Below are 21,400 nucleotides of genomic sequence, written 5' to 3'. Positions count from 1 at the left end.
CAGAAGCACTTGCTTTCTAGACTTTGGTTTTGTCCGTGTGGTTCCAGGGTTTGTAATTTGAAGATCCAGAACATTTCCCTTTTTTGTAGCGTTCTGAATCTATCCGGGCGGTTTTAGTGATGTATTCAATTGGTAAAATTGTCAATTTGGATGGCTCCTTGTTATGGGTGGAGAGAAAGTGTCCGGAGACGCTGTGCTTGAGATATCCCCGCATAATATTCCAGTGGTGCTTATTCAATCTCTCCCTCAAAGACTGTATTGTACGACGCACATATTGTAATCCACAGTCGCATTCCATCAGATATACTATATAGGAAGATGAACAATTCAAAAAAACTTTCTATGGTAAATTCTTCTCCTGTCGAATTGCTCCTAAACTTTTGCGCGCAATTTGTAATATTGATGCAACATTTACATAGCTTGTGGTTGCATTTATAGTTGCCAGCGTGTTTGAGAAGACCCATCATATTGCTTGGGGCTATGTACTTGTTGTTTCAGCGGGTTTATTCTTCCCTTTGACGTTCAAACAATCCTCCTGACTCTGACTGTTTGCTCGTAGGAAGGCGTTTTCTATAATCCCCTTGGGATATTTCTGGTTTGTAAATCTTCACCGTAATAGCTCGCTCTGAGAGAGAAAGTCGCTGGTGTCTGTACAATTTCTTATGATCCATTTAAACTGACTGTATGGGATGTTGTCTTTCCATTTTTTATAGTGGGCACTCCTGTAGTCGAAATAACTATTAACATCCACTTTTTTGAAATATGTCTTAGATTTAATGGTGTTATCTGAATATAGTATAAAACCTAGATATTCAGTATACAGGGCTGTCAGATTGGAAGTGAAAGAGAGATTCCATGGGTTCGTATTGAGATAGGATACAAATGCTTGGGCTTCTTCATTAGAGCCGTTCCAGATCAAAATCAAAATCAGATCATCAATATATCGTTTATAGAAAACAATATTGTCTTTCCAGCAATGACCATCATAGATATAGTCATCTTCAAAACGACCCATATATAGGTTCGCGAAAACGCGTCCCCATCGCGGTCCCATTCCGTTGTCTATAGCTCTTCCCTCAAAAGAGAACAAATTGTGTGTCAGGATGAAAAGGATAGCGTCCAGAATAAACTTTTTGTGGTCGGAGGAAAGGCTGCTGTGGGTTTCTAGTGGCTTGTGGTTTTGATTCCTGCTATATGTGGGATGTTGGAATAGAGGGCTGCTACGTCAAGCGTAAGCCAGCAGCTGTAGTGTGGTTCCCAGTTGATATCTTTCAGTAGTGTGATCAGTTGAGTTGAGTCCCTCAGATAGGATGGGAGATTCATAACATGTTCTTGTAGGAATATATCCACATAGTGGGAAAGATTGCTGGTGAGAGAGTTAATCCCAGAGATGATCGGTCTTCCGGGAGGGTTCCTAGTATCCTTGTGGATTTTTGGTAAGTGGTAGAATAGTGCAGTATTTGGGTGGTCAATTGTTATATACTCCCTTTCTTTTTTAGTTAGAATGTGGTTCTCCTCGGCCTGTTTCAAAAGGATACTCAGATTCTTCTTATCCTCTGTAAGTGGATTGGTCTGGAGTGGTTCGTAGTAGAATGGGTCGTCTAGTATCCTGTTGGCTATAGTTATATAGTCTTTTCTATCTTATAACCAGGAGATCGTTGTTTTCGAGTTCAGCCAATGCTTCCTTTTCCTCTTTAGTTAGGTTATTTTTTACCTTAGTGCTCTTATTGATGTTTCTCGTCTCTCTGGCAACTAGAGAAAAAAAGGTATTGATGTGATTACCCCTGTGGTGTGAGGGATTAAAGGTAGATTTGGGCTTCAGACTGGTGAGGGGTGTAAATGTTTCTGCAATACTCCCAAGGGCCTCTTTTTTGTCATCAGTCGTTGTAAGTCTAAACTCGATGGTAAAGTGCCTTTGGAGTGTAATATTCCTGATAAGTTGGTAAGGCTGAGGTTCAGCCTGCATTTGTGGGAGGGGCTTGAGCCTTTTAAACCCCCACTCACCTCATCTCAGTGGGCGTTCCGGTTCTTGGATATTCACTGGCTATTGTTACGTGTGTCTCCTGGTATCTACGGCCGCCTCGTGCAGAGTTCGTCTCTTCAAGTGGTAAGTAGGGGGCTCTTTCGCAGGGCAGAGGACAGCGGCAGTCCGGCTCCTTCCCACCGCTTCATTCTGCGGGTGCGTTCCAGCGTGGAACGCACGCGCTTCCGGTGTTCCCTTCACCGCCCGTCTCCCTGTCTGTCTGGCGGCCCGGCGACGGGGAGCGCACCTGGTAGCCGGCACGGCTCTTCCGTGCCGGGTGGGGGGGGGTCGAAACTTGTCTGGCCTACTCACCTCTTCTCCAAGCAACGGCGCACGGAGGCGTGCGTTCCAGGGTGGAACGCACGCACTTCCTGGTGCCGGTCCCCGGGCCGCTCTCCAGGCTTCCGGTGGCGGGCGGCCCGGGGATGAGTGTGCGCACCATGGCATCTCCCCGTTCATGGGGGGGTGTTCTTGGGGGGAGGCTGGAGCACGAGTCGGCACCTTCGGCCTAGAAACCAGCGCACGGAAGCGTGCGTTCCAGGGTGGAACGCACTCGTCTTCCGGCGCCGGCAGTGACGTCACCCGCTCCCCTGGCCGGTCTCCCTGGCTGCAATGTCAGCTTGCGTTCCACGTGGAGCGCGGACTCTCGGGCAGCCGGCCCGGACAAGGGAAAGGGGGGGGGAGGAGGTTTGGTTCTCCAGATGACTACACGGTCCTGGCCCACTGGGCAGGGCCCTGGGCAAGTCGGCTATTGAGTGTTCTAAAACCTGCCATCAGTACAAGGGAACCACAAAAAAAAAAAAAAAAAACGCCATATAGAAAATAAATTAAATATAAAACCGCCATATAGGGAAAATTAGATGTAATTAAAACCGCCATATAGAAAATAAAATATAAAACCGCCATAAAAAAAAAATATATAAATAAATAAAAAAAATTATAAACCCGCAATATCACCAAAAAAAAATAAATAATTTTTTTTTATAAATTCCCCTGGCGTCACAGCGCCAGGGTACGCCTTTTTCAAAATACAAGGATGGGTATCCTACATAGGACTAGCCCGGCTCCCTCGCACCTCTGGCACCTGGTCACGCCCAGGGTTGGCTGGTCTTCCTGGTTCGCCCAGGCCGTCGTTGTCTTCATGTTACTAGGTCTTTTGTCTGCTGGGCACGGTTGGGTGTCCGGTCACGGTTTGGTGGCGCCTCCTTCTTCCCTGGTATGCCCAGGGCACGGTACACTCCTGGTACGCCCGGGTCTTCATGTTTTTTTCGTCTCTAACACACGGGTTCACTCACCTGTCCTTCGACTTATTTCAAATCTTCTAAGGGGCCATCCTTCGGCTGCTCCCCTGGTCGTTCTTGCTTTCCGTAAACTCCTAGGTTCATGTCTTACCACTGCCCTTCGCGGGCCGCTGCTACGCGCAGCCTCTATCTCATGGCTACGCGCCTTCGCTCCTGTCAACCGCCTGGTACGCTCAGGCGGCTCTCTTCGGTCAGTTGTCCGGTCCGATGCGCTCGGATGGTTACTTGGCCTTAGGGTGCGCACCAGCCTGGCCAGTTCGCCTGGTTCCGCAGGTTGGAGGGCACCCATTTCCTCTGCGCTTTCAAATGTTTTTCGCCTATTGCTTTATTTACAGGAGTTTGTTCCTATTTCTCCGTTCCTTTCGGTCCTGTTCAGGTAAGTTCGCACTGGCGCCACCTCGGGCCCAGTCAGGTCAGGTTCCCACTTTAATTATGCCTTCGTCTGTTCGGTTAGGCCAGGTTCGACTGAACCATCCCACGAATTCTATTACCGATACGTGTTTCTCTATCGTGCACCAATCCGAATTCCATTACGTCATCACCCTCTCGTTTTTTTTTCCCTTTATTTTGTCATGCCTTTTTATCTTTTAGCTGCTCTGCCATGTCTCGGGCCTCAGATATGGAGGACGGCCTGTCCATCTCCGGCTCAATCATGTCAAGCCGGGCGGGTCCCTCATCCCTTCGAAGCTGGACCATCCCGAAGCTGTTGGCTGAGCTAAACCGAAGAGGCATTCCGCACCCGGCCACCGCAAGGAAGGCAGAGCTGTACAAACTGCTCATGACCAGTCCCAGCACTGCGGCGGTGCAGCAGGAGGCGTCGACCATCCAGTTGTCCCTGGTACAGCTGCAGTCGACCCTAAATTTCCTGGTAGACTCGGTGGCAGATGTTCGGGCAAGGGTTTCAGAGCTCGAATCCCGGCCACCCGTGACACCCCCGGCTCCCGTCCCGCTGATGGCTCCATCCACATCGGGTTGGCTGGCTACAGGTACGCCACCCTACAAAGATTGTGTCCCCCTCTCACTTCATTCCCGATAACCTCAAGAGAGACATTCTGGCAGGGAAAGATGTCAATCTGGCATCAATCCTCATTGCCGCTAAAGATGTACCCGAGAATCGGGTCATCAACTGTGGCGATGTGTCCGTGGTCCTTCGGGCCAAAGACTCACGGCTCAACCGCAAGTTGACAATCCCGGAATTTGTCCTGGCTTTCAGCCTCTTCAGGGACATCGTCTGCACCGCGCAGCCGGAAAGGAGAGAGGAGCTGGACAGCTATTTGTACCTGGTCACTGACTTAGGGCACAAGTATGGTGGGTCGGCCTTCTATGACTACCACCGTTCCTTTGCAGCTAAGGCGGCGGCAGCTCTGGCCCAGTTCCAGTATGTCACGAGCTGGTCCTTGATTGACACGGAGCTCTTTTGCCGTCACTTCGCTGGCCTCAGGGCTCCCAACTGTGCGACGTGTCAATCGATCTTCCACTCCTCTGAATGGTGCCCTAATACCGCACACCCGTCTCAGGATAGGGCCATCCCGGGGACCTCCGGGTCATTTCCATCCAACCCCTCCACGGACAAGCTCGGCAGACCTATTGTCTACTTAGGGAAGAGCCAGGTCTGCAATAACTTTAATTCAGGGGGGTGCTCATATGCCAGCTGGACCCTCCAGCAACTAGCGAGTTGCTCCAGTCGGAGGTAGCCAAGGGGTTTCTCATAGGCCCGTTCCAGCGCATCCCATTTTCCTCTTGGCGTATCAACCCCATCGGCTTAGTGGCAAAGAAGAACACCAATAAAAAAAGATTAATTTATGATCTGTCCGCCCCCTATGTGTCCGGTATTCCTAGCCTTAATTCCCTGATTCCCTCGGAAGAAATTTCCATGCGTTACTCCTCGGTGGACGACGCAATTCAGGCCATCCTGTTGCATGGTAGGGGCGCTTGGTTGGCAAAGGTTGACATCGCAGATGCGTTTAAACTCCTCCCCATCCTACAGCAGTTGTGGCAATTCTACAGCATTGAGTGGGCTGGCCAGTATTTTTTCGCCAACAGGCTCACGTTTGGATCCAAGAGTAGCCGATGGTTATTCGACCAGCTGGCCAAGGCGCTACATTGGATCCTGATCCATCACGGGGGCCTCCGGTCGGTCATCCACTACCTCGATGACTTTCTAGTTGTCGAGGATCCGCAGGGCGGGTCCGGCATTCTCACCGTCCTCCTCGGGATGTTCGCCAGTCTGGCTGTTCCGATCGCTGAGGCAAAGACTGAGGGTCCTGCCACGAGGGTCTCATTCTTGGGCATCGTCCTGGATTCGGTTCTGTTGCAGGCCAGCCTACCAGAAGAGAAGCTCACTCAGTGTCGGGAGGTCATTTCCCATGCGGCAGCCGCGGGGTGCCTCACTAGAGTCGAGTTGCAGTCTCTTCTGGGGCGGCTCAACTTTGCCTCCAGGATTATGCCCCAGGGAAGAACCTTCGTGTCGAGGCTGCTCCAACTTCTTCCCTCGGCACCCGAGCAGGACAGCATCATCCGGTTGGACGGCCAGGCCATGGCGGACCTGGCCATGTGGGAGTTGTTCCTGTCCCGTTGGAACGGCGTCTCCTTTTTCGTGTCACCTTGGTCTCCCTCCTGCCCGACCATTTTTTCAGACGCGGCTGCATCTTGCGGCTACGCGGCCATTTGGGTTCCCAGTGGCTAGCGGATCGTTGGCCCAATACCATCTTAGAAGAGGCTGAATCTATCCGCACCTCCTCCCTGTTGGAGTTGTACCCCATCGTGGCAGCTGCTCAAGCTTGGGGTCACCTCTGGGCTAACTTGCCGGTGATGTTTGTGACAGATAACCAGGCCTTGGTTGACATTTTGGCCAAAGGCAGGGCCAAGTCCCCCAAGATCATGGCGCTTTTACGCCAGCTGGTTTGGCTGGCTCTGTCACACAACTTCCACGTGCATTGTAGCCACATCCCGGGTGAGAAGAATGTGGCAGCCGACGCGCTGTCTAGATTTAATTTCAAACTCTTTTTCCAGGTCATGCCGGAGGCCGAGCCGCTCAGATATCCCACCCCGCCTTTCAGTTCCCTGACAATGGACTAGGCATGCTCGTCTCTTCAGCAAGGGACCTGGCGCAGCAGTCCCTTGCCCCCAACACGGCCAGGAACTATCTTTCAGGCCTGAGAACTTTCCAGGAGTTTTCACGTCTGAACCCGCAGGCTGGCCTGGCGGACATTCCTTACATCATGGCCTTCATCGCCCATTGCCACCACCAGTTACACCTATCCTGCAACACCATTAGGTTGTACCTGGCGGGCGTCCAACACCACACCATGCTCCGCAACCCAGGGGGTGGGTCCATTTTTTCTGCGCACGCAACCAAGCCACCTTGCGAGGGGTCCAGAAGGGTGGGTCCAATCCCCTGTCCCGCAGGCAGGGCGTCACGGGGGAGATGTTCCGGAAATTGTCTTCAGCACTGGATGGTGCTCCTTTTGGGCCCTTCTCCAGCTTAATCATTAAAGCGGCCATGTACTTAGCCTTTTACGGCTTCCTTAGGCCACGCGAGTTCTCATGCAGTACGGCAGGACGGTGCAGTCTGCACAGAGAGCAGCTGGTGCGGGATGTTGACCATTACGCGCTGAAGATAATTACCACCAAAACCAGTCAAACTGGCCCCCCGGTGGAGGTCCAGTTTTTCCCCACTGGTAATGAATGGTGCCCGGTACAGGTGTTTGACCAGCTCATCCTCGCCCTCCGGGATTCGCCACCTCACAGCCCTCTGCTACCCCATCTCAAGGGAGCTCTCACCACGGCGCAATTCATCAGCCACATCCGCACGGTTGCTGCTAGCTTAGGATTAGACTCAAGCACTATATCCGGTCATTCCTTCCGCACTGGAGCGGCCTCCGCGGCTTCCCGGCGGGGGGTCCCCGCCCACGTCATCCGAAAGATCGGGAGATGGCGGTCATCTTGCTTCACCAGATACATACCTAACCCGCAGGTGGAGATTTCGCAGGCGTTTCGGTCATTGGTGTTATAAGGTAATAAAGTCTTGCACCTTACTATATCATTGTCATTTTTGCCCCCTTTTAGGCTACTCTCATACCCGGCTCCAGGCACACCCCAGCCGGTTAGGTTCCAGGCAGGCGCGCTGCCCAAGTTCATATTTTAGCCTTGACCACAAGTTGGTAAGGCTGAGGTTCAGCCTGCATTTGTGGGAGGGGCTTGAGCCTTTTAAACCCCCACTCACCTCATCTCAGTGGGCGTTCCGGTTCTTGGACCCACCCACCCATTCCCTTCATTTCAAGGGTCCCCCTTAGGGTAGCCCCCTTTTAGGCTACTCTCATACCCGGCTCCAGGCACACCCCAGCCGGTTAGGTTCCAGGCAGGCGCGCTGCCCAAGTTCATATTTTAGCCTTGACCACAAATGTATTTAGATTGACAAAGAGCTCAAATTCATAGAATTTCTCAGCTGGACAGAAGGACAAGCCTCTCTGGAGAATTGATGTTTCTATACAAGAGAGACTAAATCCAGATAGATTAAATATTTTTACTGTGGCATGATTTTGTTCCTCTTTTGGGCTGTGTGATTTCTGTCTGTTTCCCTCCATGTTTAGCGTTCCTTCCTTTCTCTCGGATTTATATTCCGCCTCTTCGTCCCCTTCAGCATTTTTTCTTTTTTGCCCTTTTGGGGGGGGTCCTGTCCTTGATCTGAAGAAGTCCGATATGATCGTTGTTCGACCTGATGGTTGTTTCAAAGCATACGTTGCTTGCAGGGTCAATGCCCCGGGTAGCAATAAAAAAGACTCTGATTGGTTGTTAGTATGATTCGGAGAAGTCTGCACATCTTCTGGGGAACTTATATTGTGGACAGTGATCAAAGAGTCTTCTAACATAGATGGATCGGTCTCCGTTAGATTCAGTGATGTAGATAATGAAGGAAATAAAGTTGGGGTCAGGTTGAGGGGGCGGCCTTGAGGAAGTTCGAGAGGGGGACTCGTAGGGGGGTGAGGCCATGGTAGCGGTGGAATTGATGGCGGGGTGAACCGAATAGGAATGTCAGATTGGGGTAAAGTGCGAGAGGATAAGGAATGTGTGTGTATTGTACTGGTATGGTTTCAGTAAAGGGACATGTTTGTGGGTTAGTTAATTCGATGGAATCAGTTTGTTTAGTGGATGGTTGGTCCTGGTTGGTGTGAAAAACATTTTGTTTGGAATTGGCCCTAGGGGGTGGGTGTGAAGCACGTTTGTGATTGGAGTGATCCTTGTGGGATCTAGTGTACGTCTGAGGTTTGTAGATGGATGGTTTAGCATGATGTTTAGGGATGTTGGAAAGCGCAGGCTCACTGGTTCTCTGGGGCTGTTTGCTGTTGTTAGTTCTTGTCTTGTTTTTTGACCAAAACTTGATGTTGTTGTTTTGTAAATCAGATCTGTCTCTGGACAGCTTAGTGGTCTTTTTGTTGATGACTTCCCGCTCAAGTTGGAGCAGTCGGCCTGTAATGAGTCTATCATACTTGGTGTATTCTGTGGGTGTATTAAAATTGGTCAAATGACTGACATTTAGTTCCATCAGACCCCTGGCGCAGTTTAACATCTGATTGTCTCACTCTCTGAAATAGGGGTCGTTTTTGAAAGGGCTCTCCAGTTTCCATCGCAGACCACGGGGAACCAGAGATTCTTTGAGGTAGGCCTTAAGTAGTATCAGGTCCAAATGATTTGAATCTCCTCTTTGAGGGATGATTCTAATATGAAAGAAAGGTTCGCTAGTTCCTTTGACCCGATCGCTTGTTTGGGTGATGCATCTTTTTCTGGTTCCTTTCTGCTGGGAACACTTGCTTCAGGCGCCGTAACAGGGCGGATGATGGGGGTTGAAGGGAGATGGGGGGAAATTAATTTAGGGAATGAGGCTATTTATTATCTGTTGGGATCAAGGGGAGGAGAGACATTACGATTACATAATAGGAAATGTGGATAGAGTGATGTCATTTGTTTTCTGCTGGGATAAAGGTGAGAGAATCATTATGATAAGATGATGGGAATATGAATAGATGGTACCAGGGCAGATGAGGGGGGATTGAAGGGAGACGGGGGGAATTAGATTGGGGGGACTGTTAGGATTGGGACCATTGGTAGGGGTGCTGGGAATTGGTGTAAAGTTGGCTGTATACACCAGCGGTTCACATGCCCTTAACACCAGTATTCAGCGCTACACAATCCCCTGCCTTTCCTCTCCTGCCGCACGGACTGCCGCCTTAGCCCCGCCGCTGATACACCAGCCGTGCCGCCCGCACCGCTGATACATACAAGGTAACTAAAATCCTCCCCTCTGTTTTCTAAACATGGTCATGTCCCATCAACTTTTGCCCATCATTACCTTTATCCTCACTATGAACTAATGATCTCAGTTAATATGGTTATGCTAGCCTTGGGATATTACTACTAGCTCATGTCCCTTTGCGATTGACCTCTGTACATGTGGCTGTGTCCAGAGGGTTTATATACATATATACATATCACCACCAGTGCATGTCCTTTCAGAGTAACTTTCTGCACATTTATATATACACACATGTATATACATATTTCCAAACTCTATATAAAGTTATTCACACTTATATGTTTTTTTTTTTGTATATTTACATCCCCATACTCTTCACACATTACATTTCATTACCACACAACATTGTTTTTTAAACTAAACGGCTTCTGAATCTAACTAATTATTGATTAATTATCTTTCTTATCAAATAGGTTTTTATTAACGATCACAAAAATACTCCGGTATGTACAAGTTATCTTCTATATTTTATATATCACAGATATGATATCATATTTTAAGAAAACGTCAACGTTCGCATTTTACATAAAATAGGATTATTTTTGAGTATTCTAAACACATGGGTTTTTCCCCTGTTTTTTATCTATTTTTTACTTTGATGTACCTATGCGTATTTTCTATATATATTTATGTATTAATTTATACTATTTTTATGGATCTATATACCCATATATTCACGTATGTCTGTTTTATTTATATGGAAGATATTCCCATTATTATTATTATTATTATGATTCTTTTTCTCAGACCTCTATACGTATATTGTTGTATATTTTGTACATGTATCTTTGGTGTATTTTTTAGACTTGATAAAGGGGTCAGGAGTACCCCAAAACGCGTTGTCTACAAATAAACCTGAAAATAGCAAAATACCCAGTTGTGATAGTGCGCCTCCTACTGTCCATACGTTCGACTGAGAAAGTCAAGCGTCCTTTCAATTCATTTCTACTGTCTCACCTGAGTGGTGGGGTGGCTTCTGCCCAAGGTGTTTGGCCAAATCCGGGCTGCACCAACTGTGAACCGTCTACATTTAGCCTCCACTGTGGTTGCACCGGGTTGCACCTAATTGGAATAGGTGAGCATACCTAAAAAAAAAATTTATTGTGGATTATCTACTTATTGAACATACTCACCCTATGAGCGCCTCTCTCTACCCTCTGGCCAATATTTGTTCTATTGTATATATAGTGTTTGTCGGGCACTCGCAACAATGGTTTACTCAGAGAGCAGGAGATTTAAATATAAAACCCAATTTAATTGTTCTATAAACATATATATTAGGTTTGGCGATTACAAAAAATATACATAAAATATACATAAAAACACTAAATAAAAGATAATAAGTAATATATACACCTTTATAAAACTTTGAAACTTCTATGGCACACTGTTGGTATATTCCTATAACATACAATTAATGAAGCTCCTATGATACACTGTCAGTGAGAGTTGTTGGTATAAAAGTTGCTGGTGTATTTTGATTTTTGAACACTAGATGGCGCTTGTGTTCAACTTTCAGTTTGAGTTGCAATGCAGTTATCGGTTGCAATATATTTCTTATCAGCCAGATGGCGCTAGTCCTTGCAGTAATGGATAATTGCTTGCAAAGTTCCGCTGTGTACAGATCCTACTAGTAGATGATTACTTGCAGAGTTTAGCTGGAAATGTTGTATGCTTATCAAGTGTTACTCAAGATTATTCAAAAGTCAGAATGTTGATTTGTCCTCTATGGAGAGGTGCACATGTGCGGTTTATATGGATCTGTCCATGGAGGTAAATAATTTAAGTACACAGTCTTAATGTGCTATATAGCCTTTTAACTATCATGGCGTCCCACGTGTTTATATAATATTAAATACCTCTTGTTGTCCTTGATGGCTTTGTCTTGATACCAGGTTTATTACTTCTTATCCCCAGTAGGTCGGCTCGGCTTCAGGTCTCTATTGTTCAAGGCCTTCCTGTATGTAGGATTTCATCATGCCTCCATGTGGGTTTAATATGAAGTAAATCCGAGGGGTTCCTGGATATCCGGACTTCACGCCAATGTTTGATACGGGTCAATGTGGAGGTAAATGAGCAGATCGTCTCCCCAAACGCGTTTCGAAGTATCTTACTTCTTCCTCAGGACCACTGTTTACTGTTTCTTTGCATATTCATTTTCTATGCATTTCGGGGGAAAGCATTTTCCTCTTAACATTGGGTTCTTGCATCATATATACCATTATATGTATGATTATAGTTACATTCCCTGGGAGTTTTGGATTTGATTTGAACCTCATGAACTTGTATAATGGTTCTTTGATATAATAGACAGTATAATGACCAACTATTCTTGTTGGGTTTTAATGGTTTTTATATGGATTGCGATGGCTAGTTTTCATACTATTATATGTCCTAATAAAGATTATTTTGTGATATATACTATTTTTTCTTTATCATTGACATTATTTGGGAACTATGTGTCATTTCTAGGTATTATTCATACAAAAGTGATCTGACAACTTGTGCAGGATTAGATAAGGAGCATTCATGCAGCGCCGTTCATCTCCGTTGGGTTCGGCCATTAGAAGGTGGCTTGTTCACTAGTGTTGAGCGCGAATATTCGAATAGCAAATTTTTATCTCGAATATCGCAACTTCGAGAGTTCGCGAATATTTGGAATATAGTGCTATATATTCATAATAGCGAATATTCGTCATTTTTTCCATTTTTTTTTCAGTCTGTACAGCTGTTCCACTTCAGCATACTCCTCCCTGACAAGCGTCTCCGTCACCATGGGAATGCCTGGGGGGTAGAATATACCATCGGATCTGAGTTTTCACAATCTCACTGAGATCGTAAAAACTCAGATCTGATAGTATATTCTAACCCCCAGGCGTTCCTATGGTGACGGGGACGCTTGTCGGGGAGGAGTATGCTGAACTGGAACAGCTGTACAGACTGAAGAAAAAAAAACTAATATTCAAAAAAACAAATATATTCGATATAGTGCTATATATTTGTTTTTTAGAATATTCAGCATTTTTTCCCCATCTGAACACAAGATTCCTCCCTGCTTCTTGCTTGTGGGCCAAAAAGCAGGGAGGAATCATTCATGTTCAGATTAGAAAAAAATTACAACTATAAAAAAAAAATATTATATCATATTATTTCAAATATTCGCCATATTGCTATATATTCTGGTGTTAGAATATTACGAATATTTTGAAAAACTAATAAAGCACTATATTAGCTACATTGCTCTATATACTCGATTTTTAAGAGATTATTCTAAAAACTGAGTATATAGAGCTATCTAGCTTAGGCTACTTTCACACTTGCGTTCGGGGTTCCGCTTGTGAGTTCCGTTTGAAGGCTCTCAGAATGCATCAGTTTGGCGCCGTTCCGCATTGCAGCGTTTTCGTGTCCGCCTGGCCGTGCGGAGCCGTCCAGACTTACAATGTAAGTCAATGGGGACGGATCAGTTTGACGTTGACACAATATGGTGCAATTTCAAACGGATCCGTCCCCCATTGACTTTCAATGCAAAGTCAGGACGGATCCGTCTGACTAACAATTAGACTTAGATTTTTTTTCTGAAATATAATGCAGACGGATCCATTCTGAACGGATACCATCGTTTGCATTATAGGTGCGGATCCGTCTGTGCAGATACCAGACGGATCCGCCACGAACGCAAGTGTGAAAGTAGCCTGATATAGTGCTATATTAGTTTTTCAGAATATGTGTCAGGATTCGAACCCGTGACCAGCCACATCCCAGGCGGTAGCCCTGCTTACTAGGCTACCGTCCTCTCTGGACATTACTCCCTGAAACCTATTATGTAACCTCAGTCTTGCCAAGCCTTGCTCATCACCCTTGATTCCCCACACCTGGTACTTCCCTATATAAGTCCAGCCCCTTGCACTCTAGCTTGCTGATTATTGAGCTCCTGAGCCTTGATCAAGCTTCTCCTCATCTGTTGCTCCTGCTACTACTGAAAGTCCACTGCTGACCAGGAATTGCCTACTGACTACTCTTCTGCTTGTCCCTACCTACTGAACTGCTACCACCGTTGCCATCCGGATTGTCTGACCACGCTTACTGCCGCCTGCCCTGACCCACCGCCTGCCTACCGACTACTCTTCTGCTTGTCCCTACCTACTACCTGCCTGCGGTCCTTGCCACTGGGCTCCACTCCTACCTCCAGCCAGCGGTCCTCTGACTCAGGTGAGCCTATAGGATTGTTACAGAATAATCAGCCCCACTATGGAGCCCGCAATGGCCACTCTGCGTAAGCAGGTCTCCGAACTTCAAGAATTTGGTACTACATATCAGGAGAAATTTGCCCAGCTCCAAGGCGTAGTCCAAAGCCAACAGAGGGAGATTATTGAACTACAGAGGCAACTCCTGGACGTCCGCGGCACGCCCGCAGACACCCGCATGCCACTCCCATCAAGATTCAGCGGCGACAGACGCCAGTATCGGGGGTTTCTAAACCAATGCCGCATCTATTTTCAGATGTACCCGGCCCCCTTCACCACCGAGAAAAAGAAGGTGCTATTCGTGGTCAATCTCCTGACGGATGAAGCATTAGCATGGGCATCACCATACGTGGAGACTAACAGTCAGCTCCTGGACAACCTAAACAACTTCATCACCGCCATGAGCCAAGTCTTCGATGACCCCAACCGCTGTGCGACAGCCGAGGCGCGACTACATGGTCTGCGGCAAGGGAGACGCTCCGTCGCCGAATACACCGCCGAGTTTCGCCGTTGGGTCACGGACACCACCTGGAACCCAGCGGCACAGAGAAGCCAATTCCGGCGAGGCCTGTCAGAATTAATAAAGGACGAACTCGCCAGAGTTGAGGCCCCGGACGATCTGGATGACTTTATTCAGCTATGCATCCGGATAGATCAAAGACTCTCCGAGAGGAAGAAAGAAAGACTCTGGTCCGCGGACCACAGACCCACTTACTCCTTCTCTTCCACCGCCCAGCGCGACCCCCAGTCAGTAACTGAACCTATGCAGGTCGACGCTCTACGTAGGTCTCTATCCACAGCTGAGAAGGAGAGAAGGCTGGCCGAAAACCTCTGCCTCTACTGTGGGGAGCCGGGTCATTTTGCCATCAAATGTCCTCATAAGATCCGAAAGACTATTGCCGTCACGGAGCTAAAGGAGCAACCATAGACTCCAACCCCGCCAGCAGCCCCTGAAAATAACAACACGGCGGCTCATGGATCCCACTTCATCGTCCCCATCCTCATCGACATTGAGGGGCGACAACTCCCCTGTTCAGCGATGTTAGACTCTGGGGCGGGAGGCAACTTCATGGACCTAACCTTCGCCCGCGAAAAGAACATTCCACTGACAATCAAGGCAGCCACGGTTGACCTGGAAACCGTCGACGGATCCCCACTCGCCTCGGGGCCGGCCACTCACGAGACCACCGAACTACAACTCCTCATAGAACCAGATCACCGTGAAAAGATCCACTTCTCTCTGATCGCCTCCCCGAAGTTCCCAGTGATCTTAGGCATCCCATGGTTGGCCACCCACAACCCCTCGGTGGACTGGGAAACCCGCTGCATACGATTCCCATCCGAGTTCTGCATGCTAAATTGCTCCCACAAACCCGTCCTTCCACCCTAGGACACCACCATCTCAAAACTATCCGTCAAGGATCTGCTACACCCTCAATACCGCAAGTTCCAGGATGTCTGCGACAAGAAAAACGCAGACAAGCTGCCACCACACCGACCCTACGACTGCCCTATAGAACTGTTGCCCGGGGCCGAAATACCCTTTGGCAGTATCTACTCCCTCTCAGAGCCTGAACTCAAGGCTCTGAAAGAGTACCTGGACGAGGACCTGGGAAGGGGTTCATCCGGCCCTCCACCTCCCCCGCGGGAGCCCCCTTTTTCTTCGTAGAGAAAAAAGACTCCTCCCTGCGTCCCTGCATAGACTACAGAAAGCTTAATGACATAACTGTAAAAAACCGGTACCCGCTCCCACTGATTTCCGAACTCCTTGAGAGACTCCGGGAAGCGAAGATCTTCACCAAACTCGACCTTCGAGGGGCCTACAACCTCGTCCGAATCCGCCCTGGCGACGAATGGAAGACCGCCTTCCGGACACGTTATGGTCATTTCGAGTACCTGGTCATGCCTTTCGGACTCTGCAATGCTCCCGCCACCTTCCAGCACTTCATTAACGACGTCCTCAGGGACATGCTGGATCTGTTTGTAGTCGTTTACCTGGACGACATCTTGATCTTCTCTGAAGACCTCGAGCAGCACCGCGCACACGTCCGCAGGGTACTGCAGAGAGTCAGACAGAACTCTCTCTATATCAAGCTAGAGAAATGCGAGTTTGAGCGAACCACCACTCAGTTCCTTGGATACATCATCTCCCCAGAGGGCCTAAGTATGGACCCGGGGAAGGTCCAAGCTGTGATGAACTGGCCCGTTCCGAAAAACGAGAAGGAGATACAAAGATTCATTGGCTTCGCCAACTTCTATCGGAAGTTTATCCGGAACTTCTCCAAGGTCATAGCACCAATCACCCAACTCACCAAGAAGGCAGTCCCCTTCTCCTGGACACCCGAGGCCTTCACCAAGTTGAAACTCCTTTTCACTTCTGCCCCAATCCTAATCTACCCGAACCCCGAGCTCCCATTTACAGTCGAAGTGGATGCATCAGACTCTGCGGTGGGGGCAGTTTTGTCACAACGGACAGGGGAGAGGATGCTATTACACCCGTGCGCATATTTCTCCCGCCAGATGTCCCCCTCCGAGAAGAACTATGACATCGGGAACAAAGAACTACTGGCGATCAAGGATGCCTTCTCCGAGTGGAGACACCTGCTGGAGGGAGCCACCAACCTCATAATCGTACTAACTGACCACAAGAACCTCGAGTTCATCCGCAGAGACTCTCAGCCAGACAGGCCAGATGGAGCCTATTCTTTTCCCGCTTCAACTATCTCATCACCTATCGCCCTGGATCAAAAAACGGCAAGGCTAACGCCCTCTCCAGAATGTCTTCTGAGCCCTCACAGAGTAACAAGGGCCAAAATAACATCTTACCCGAGAGAAGGGTCGTAGGGGCCACCTACTCTCAAGAACTCCTGGGCACAATAAAAGAAGGATACGAAAATGACCCCTTCCTCGCCCACCCCACAGGGAATGTCAGCCTTACGTTTAAGAACGGTCATTGGTTTCATCAGGACCTACAACTATATGTACCAGAAATCGCACGGCTCGAAGTGCTCAAACTCAACCATGACTCCAAGCTGGCCGGCCATTTTGGCACAAGAAAGACCCAGGAGCTTCTCTCCCGCTCCTTCTGGTGGCCAACATACAAGGAGGACATCAAGAGGTACATCTCCTCGTGCGCGGTCTGTGCCCGCAATAAGACTCCTCGTTCCTCCCCCGTGGGTCTGTTACAACCCCTCCCTATTCCCTCCCGCCCCTGGGGCTCGATCTCCATGGACTTTGTGGTAGACCTTCCTCCTTCAAAAGGGATGAACACTATCCTGGTCGTGGTCGACCGTCTCACCAAGATGGCCCATTTCATCCCCTACAAAGGCATACCCACAGCCAAACAGACGGCCGATCTAATTCTCAGAGAGGTCTTCAGGCTGCATGGGATCCCGGACGACGTGGTCTCCGACCGAGGCGTACAATTTGCCTCAAAGTTCTGGAAGAACTTCTGCCTGGCGCTCGGGGTTAAAGTGAACCTATCCTCCGCTTTCCACCCTCAGTCAAACGGGCAGACTGAGAGAACTAATCAGACCCTAGAGCAGTACCTACGCTGTTTCAGCTCCCACCTGCAGGATGACTGGCTTGACCATCTCCCCACGGCCGAGTTCGCCTACAACAATGCTGAGCATAGCTCAACCAAGCACAGCCCCTTCTTTGCTAACACAGGCTCGCACCCGGTGTTCATTCCCCACCTGCCCGTCGCCTCCACCCTCCCAGCAGTGGCCGAACGCCTAACAACCCTACAGGAGGCACAAAAAAACATTATAGACAACCTCCAGCTCGCCCAGAGGCGTTTTAAACAGGGAGCAGACAAACGTCGCAAACCCACCCCGGGCTTCCATGTGGGAGACAAGGTGTGGCTGTCCACCAGGAACCTCAGATTGAAGGTCCCCTCCAAAAAGTTGGCCCAAAGATACATGGGTCCGTTTCGGATCACCGCACAAATCAACGAGGTCACGTTCCGGCTCGACCTTCCGGACTCCATTAGGGTGCACCCTGTCTTCCATTGCTCACTCCTCAAACCATACGTGGAGAACACCTTAACAGGCCGCCACTCGCCCCCTCCACCACCCGTGAGGGTACAGGGTGAAGAAGAATACGTTGTCGCAAAGATCCTCGACTCCAGGATCCACCGGGGAAGACTACAATACCTAATTGGGTGGGAGGGTTACCCTCCCGAGGATAACTCCTGGGAGCCAGAAGAAAATGTTCACGCCCCCAGACTGGTAAAAGAGTTCCACCAACGGCACCCCGGCCCCTGCGGTGCCCGGAGGTCACCTTGGAAGGGGGGGGGGGGAGTACTGTCGGGATTCGAACCCGTGACCAGCCACATTACAGGCGGTAGCCCTGCTTACTAGGCTACCGTCCTCTCTGGACATTACTCCCTGAAACCTATTATGTAACCTCAGTCTTGCCAAGCCTTGCTCATCACCCTTGATTCCCCACACCTGGTACTTCCCTATATAAGTCCAGCCCCTTGCACTCTAGCTTGCTAATTATTGAGCTCCTGAGCCTTGAGCAAGCTTCTCCTCATCTGTTGCTCCTGCTACTACTGAAAGTCCACTGCTGACCAGGAATTGCCTACCGACTACTCTTCTGCTTGTCCCTACCTACTGAACTGCTACCACCGTTGCCATCCGGATTGTCTGACCACGCTTACTGCCGCCTGCCCTGACCCACCGCCTGCCTACCGACTACTCTTCTGCTTGTCCCTACCTACTACCTGCCTGCGGTCCTTGCCACTGGGCTCCACTCCTACCTCCAGCCAGCGGTCCTCTGACTCAGGTGAGCCTATAGGATTGTTACAATATGTGTAATATTATAAAACAAGAATATATAGCAATATGGCGAATATATTCGAAAAAAACGAATATAGAGCAATTTAGCTAATACGGTGCTATAATCTTTTGGTAATAGTCGTAATTTTTTTCTCATCTGGATTTCAGATATGATAAAAATTACGACTATTACAAAAAAACATTAGAGCACCACATTACCTAAAAAGCTCAATAATCTTTTTTTTTTCAAATATTCGCTATATTGCTATATATTCTTGTTTTATAATATTACGAATATTCTGAAAAAACTAATATAGCACTATATTAGCTAGATAGCTCTATATATTCGGTTTTTATAATATTCGCTATATTGTTGTTGTTTTTTTTGTTTAACCGCTTGCCGCCACGCTAACGCCGAAAGGCGTCATTGCGGCGGCTCCCCCAGGCTACGCTAACGCCAATAGGCGTCATCTCGCGTGAGCCGAGATTTCCTGTGAACGCGCGCACACAGGAACGGAAGGTAAGAGAGTTGATCTCCAGCCTGCCAGCGGCGATCGTTCGCTGGCAGGCTGGAGATGTGTTTTTTTTAACCCCTAACAGGTATATTAGACGCTGTTTTGATAACAGCGTCTAATATACCTGCTACCTGGTCCTCTGGTGGTCCCCTTTGTTTGGATCGACCACCAGAGGACACAGGTAGCTCAGTAAAGTAGCACCACTACACTACACTACACCCCCCCCCCCCCGTCACTTATTAGCCCCTGATCACCCCATATAGACTCCCTGATCACCCCCCTGTCATTGATTACCCCCCTGTCATTGATCACACCGCTGTAAAGCTCCATTCAGACGTCCGCATGATTTTTACGGATCCACTGATAGATGGATCGGATCCGCAAAACGCATACGGACGTCTGAATGGAGCCTTACAGGGGCATGATCAATGACTGTGGTGATCACCCCATATAGACTCCCTGATCACCCCCTGTCATTGATTACCCCCCTGTCATTGATCACCCCCCTGTCAGGCTGCATTCAGATGTCCGTATGATTTTTACGGATCCACGGATACATGGATCGGATCCGCAAAACACATACGGACATCTGAATGGAGCCTTATAGGGGGGTGATCAATGACAGGGGGGTGATCACCCCATATAGACTCCTTGATCACCCCCCTGTCATTGATCACCCCCCCTGTCATTGATCACCCCCCCTGTCATTGATCACCCCAAGTTAGCGGAAATTATTATTTTTTTTCTTACAAAGTCTCATATTCCACTAACTTGTGTCAAAAAATTAAATCTCACATGAACTCACCATACCCCTCACGGAATCCAAATGCGTAAAATTTTTTAGACATTTATATTCCAGACTTCTTCTCACGCTTTAGGGCCCCTAGAATGCCAGGGCAGTATAAATACCCCACATGTGACCCCATTTCGGAAAGAAGACACCCCCAGGTATTCCGTGAGGGGCATATTGAGTCCATGAAAGATTGAAATTTTTGTCCCAAGTTAGCGGAAAAGGAGACTTTGTGAGAAAAAAATAAAAAATATCAATTTCCGCTAACTTGTGCCAAAAAAAAAAAATTTCTATGAACTCGCCATGCCCCTCATTGAATACCTTGGGGTGTCTTCTTCTCACGCTTTGGGGCCCCTAGAATGCCAGGGCAGTATAAATACCCCACATGTGACCCCATTTTGGAAAGAAGTCTGGTATCCAAATGTCTAAAAATGCCCTCCTAAAAGGAATTTGGGCACCTTTGCGCATCTAGGCTACACACATCTGGTATCGCCGTACTCAGGAGAAGTTGGGGAATGTGTTTTGGGGTGTCATTTTACATATACCCATGCTGGGTGAGAGAAATATCTTGGTCAAATGCCAACTTTGTATAAAAAAATGGGAAAAGTTGTCTTTTGCCAAGATATTTCTCTCACCCAGCATGGGTATATGTAAAATGACCCCCCAAAACACATTCCCCAACTTCTCCTGAATATGGCGATACCACATGTGTGACACTTTTTTGCAGCCTAGGTGGGCAAAGGGACCCATATTCCAAAGAGCACCTTTAGGATTTCACAGGTTATTTACCTACTTACCACACATTAGGGCCCCTGGAAAATGCCAGGGCAGTATAACTACCCCACAAGTGACCCCATTTTGGAAAGAAGACACCCTAAGGTATTCCGTGAGGGGAATGGCGAGTTCCTAGAATTTTTTATTTTTTGTCACAAGTTAGTGGAAAATGATGATTTTTTATTTTTTATTTTTTCTTACAAAGTCTCATATTCCACTAACTTGTGACAAAAAATAAAAACTTCCACGAACTCACTATGCCCATCAGCGAATACCTTGGGGTGTCTTCTTTCCAAAATGGGGTCACTTGTGGGGTAGTTATACTGCCCTGGCATTCTAGGGGCCCAAATGTGTGGTAAGGAGTTTGAAATCAAATTCTGTAAAAAAATGACCAGTGAAATCCGAAAGGTGCTCTTTGGAATATGGGCCCCTTTGCCCACCTAGGCTGCAAAAAAGTGTCACACATGTGGTATCTCCGTATTCAGGAGAAGTTGGGCAATGTGTTTTGTGGTGTCATTTTACATATACCCATGCTGGGTAAGAGAAATATCTTGGCAAAAGACAACTTTTACCATTTTTTTTTATACAAAGTTGTCTTTTGCCAAGATATTTCTCTCACCCAGCATGGGTATATGTAAAATGACACCCCAAAACACATT

The sequence above is a fragment of the Bufo bufo genome, chromosome 1 (genome assembly GCF_905171765.1).
Source record: "Bufo bufo chromosome 1, aBufBuf1.1, whole genome shotgun sequence".
Lineage (NCBI taxonomy): Eukaryota > Metazoa > Chordata > Amphibia > Anura > Bufonidae > Bufo > Bufo bufo.
This window is presented reverse-complemented; position numbering follows the sequence as displayed.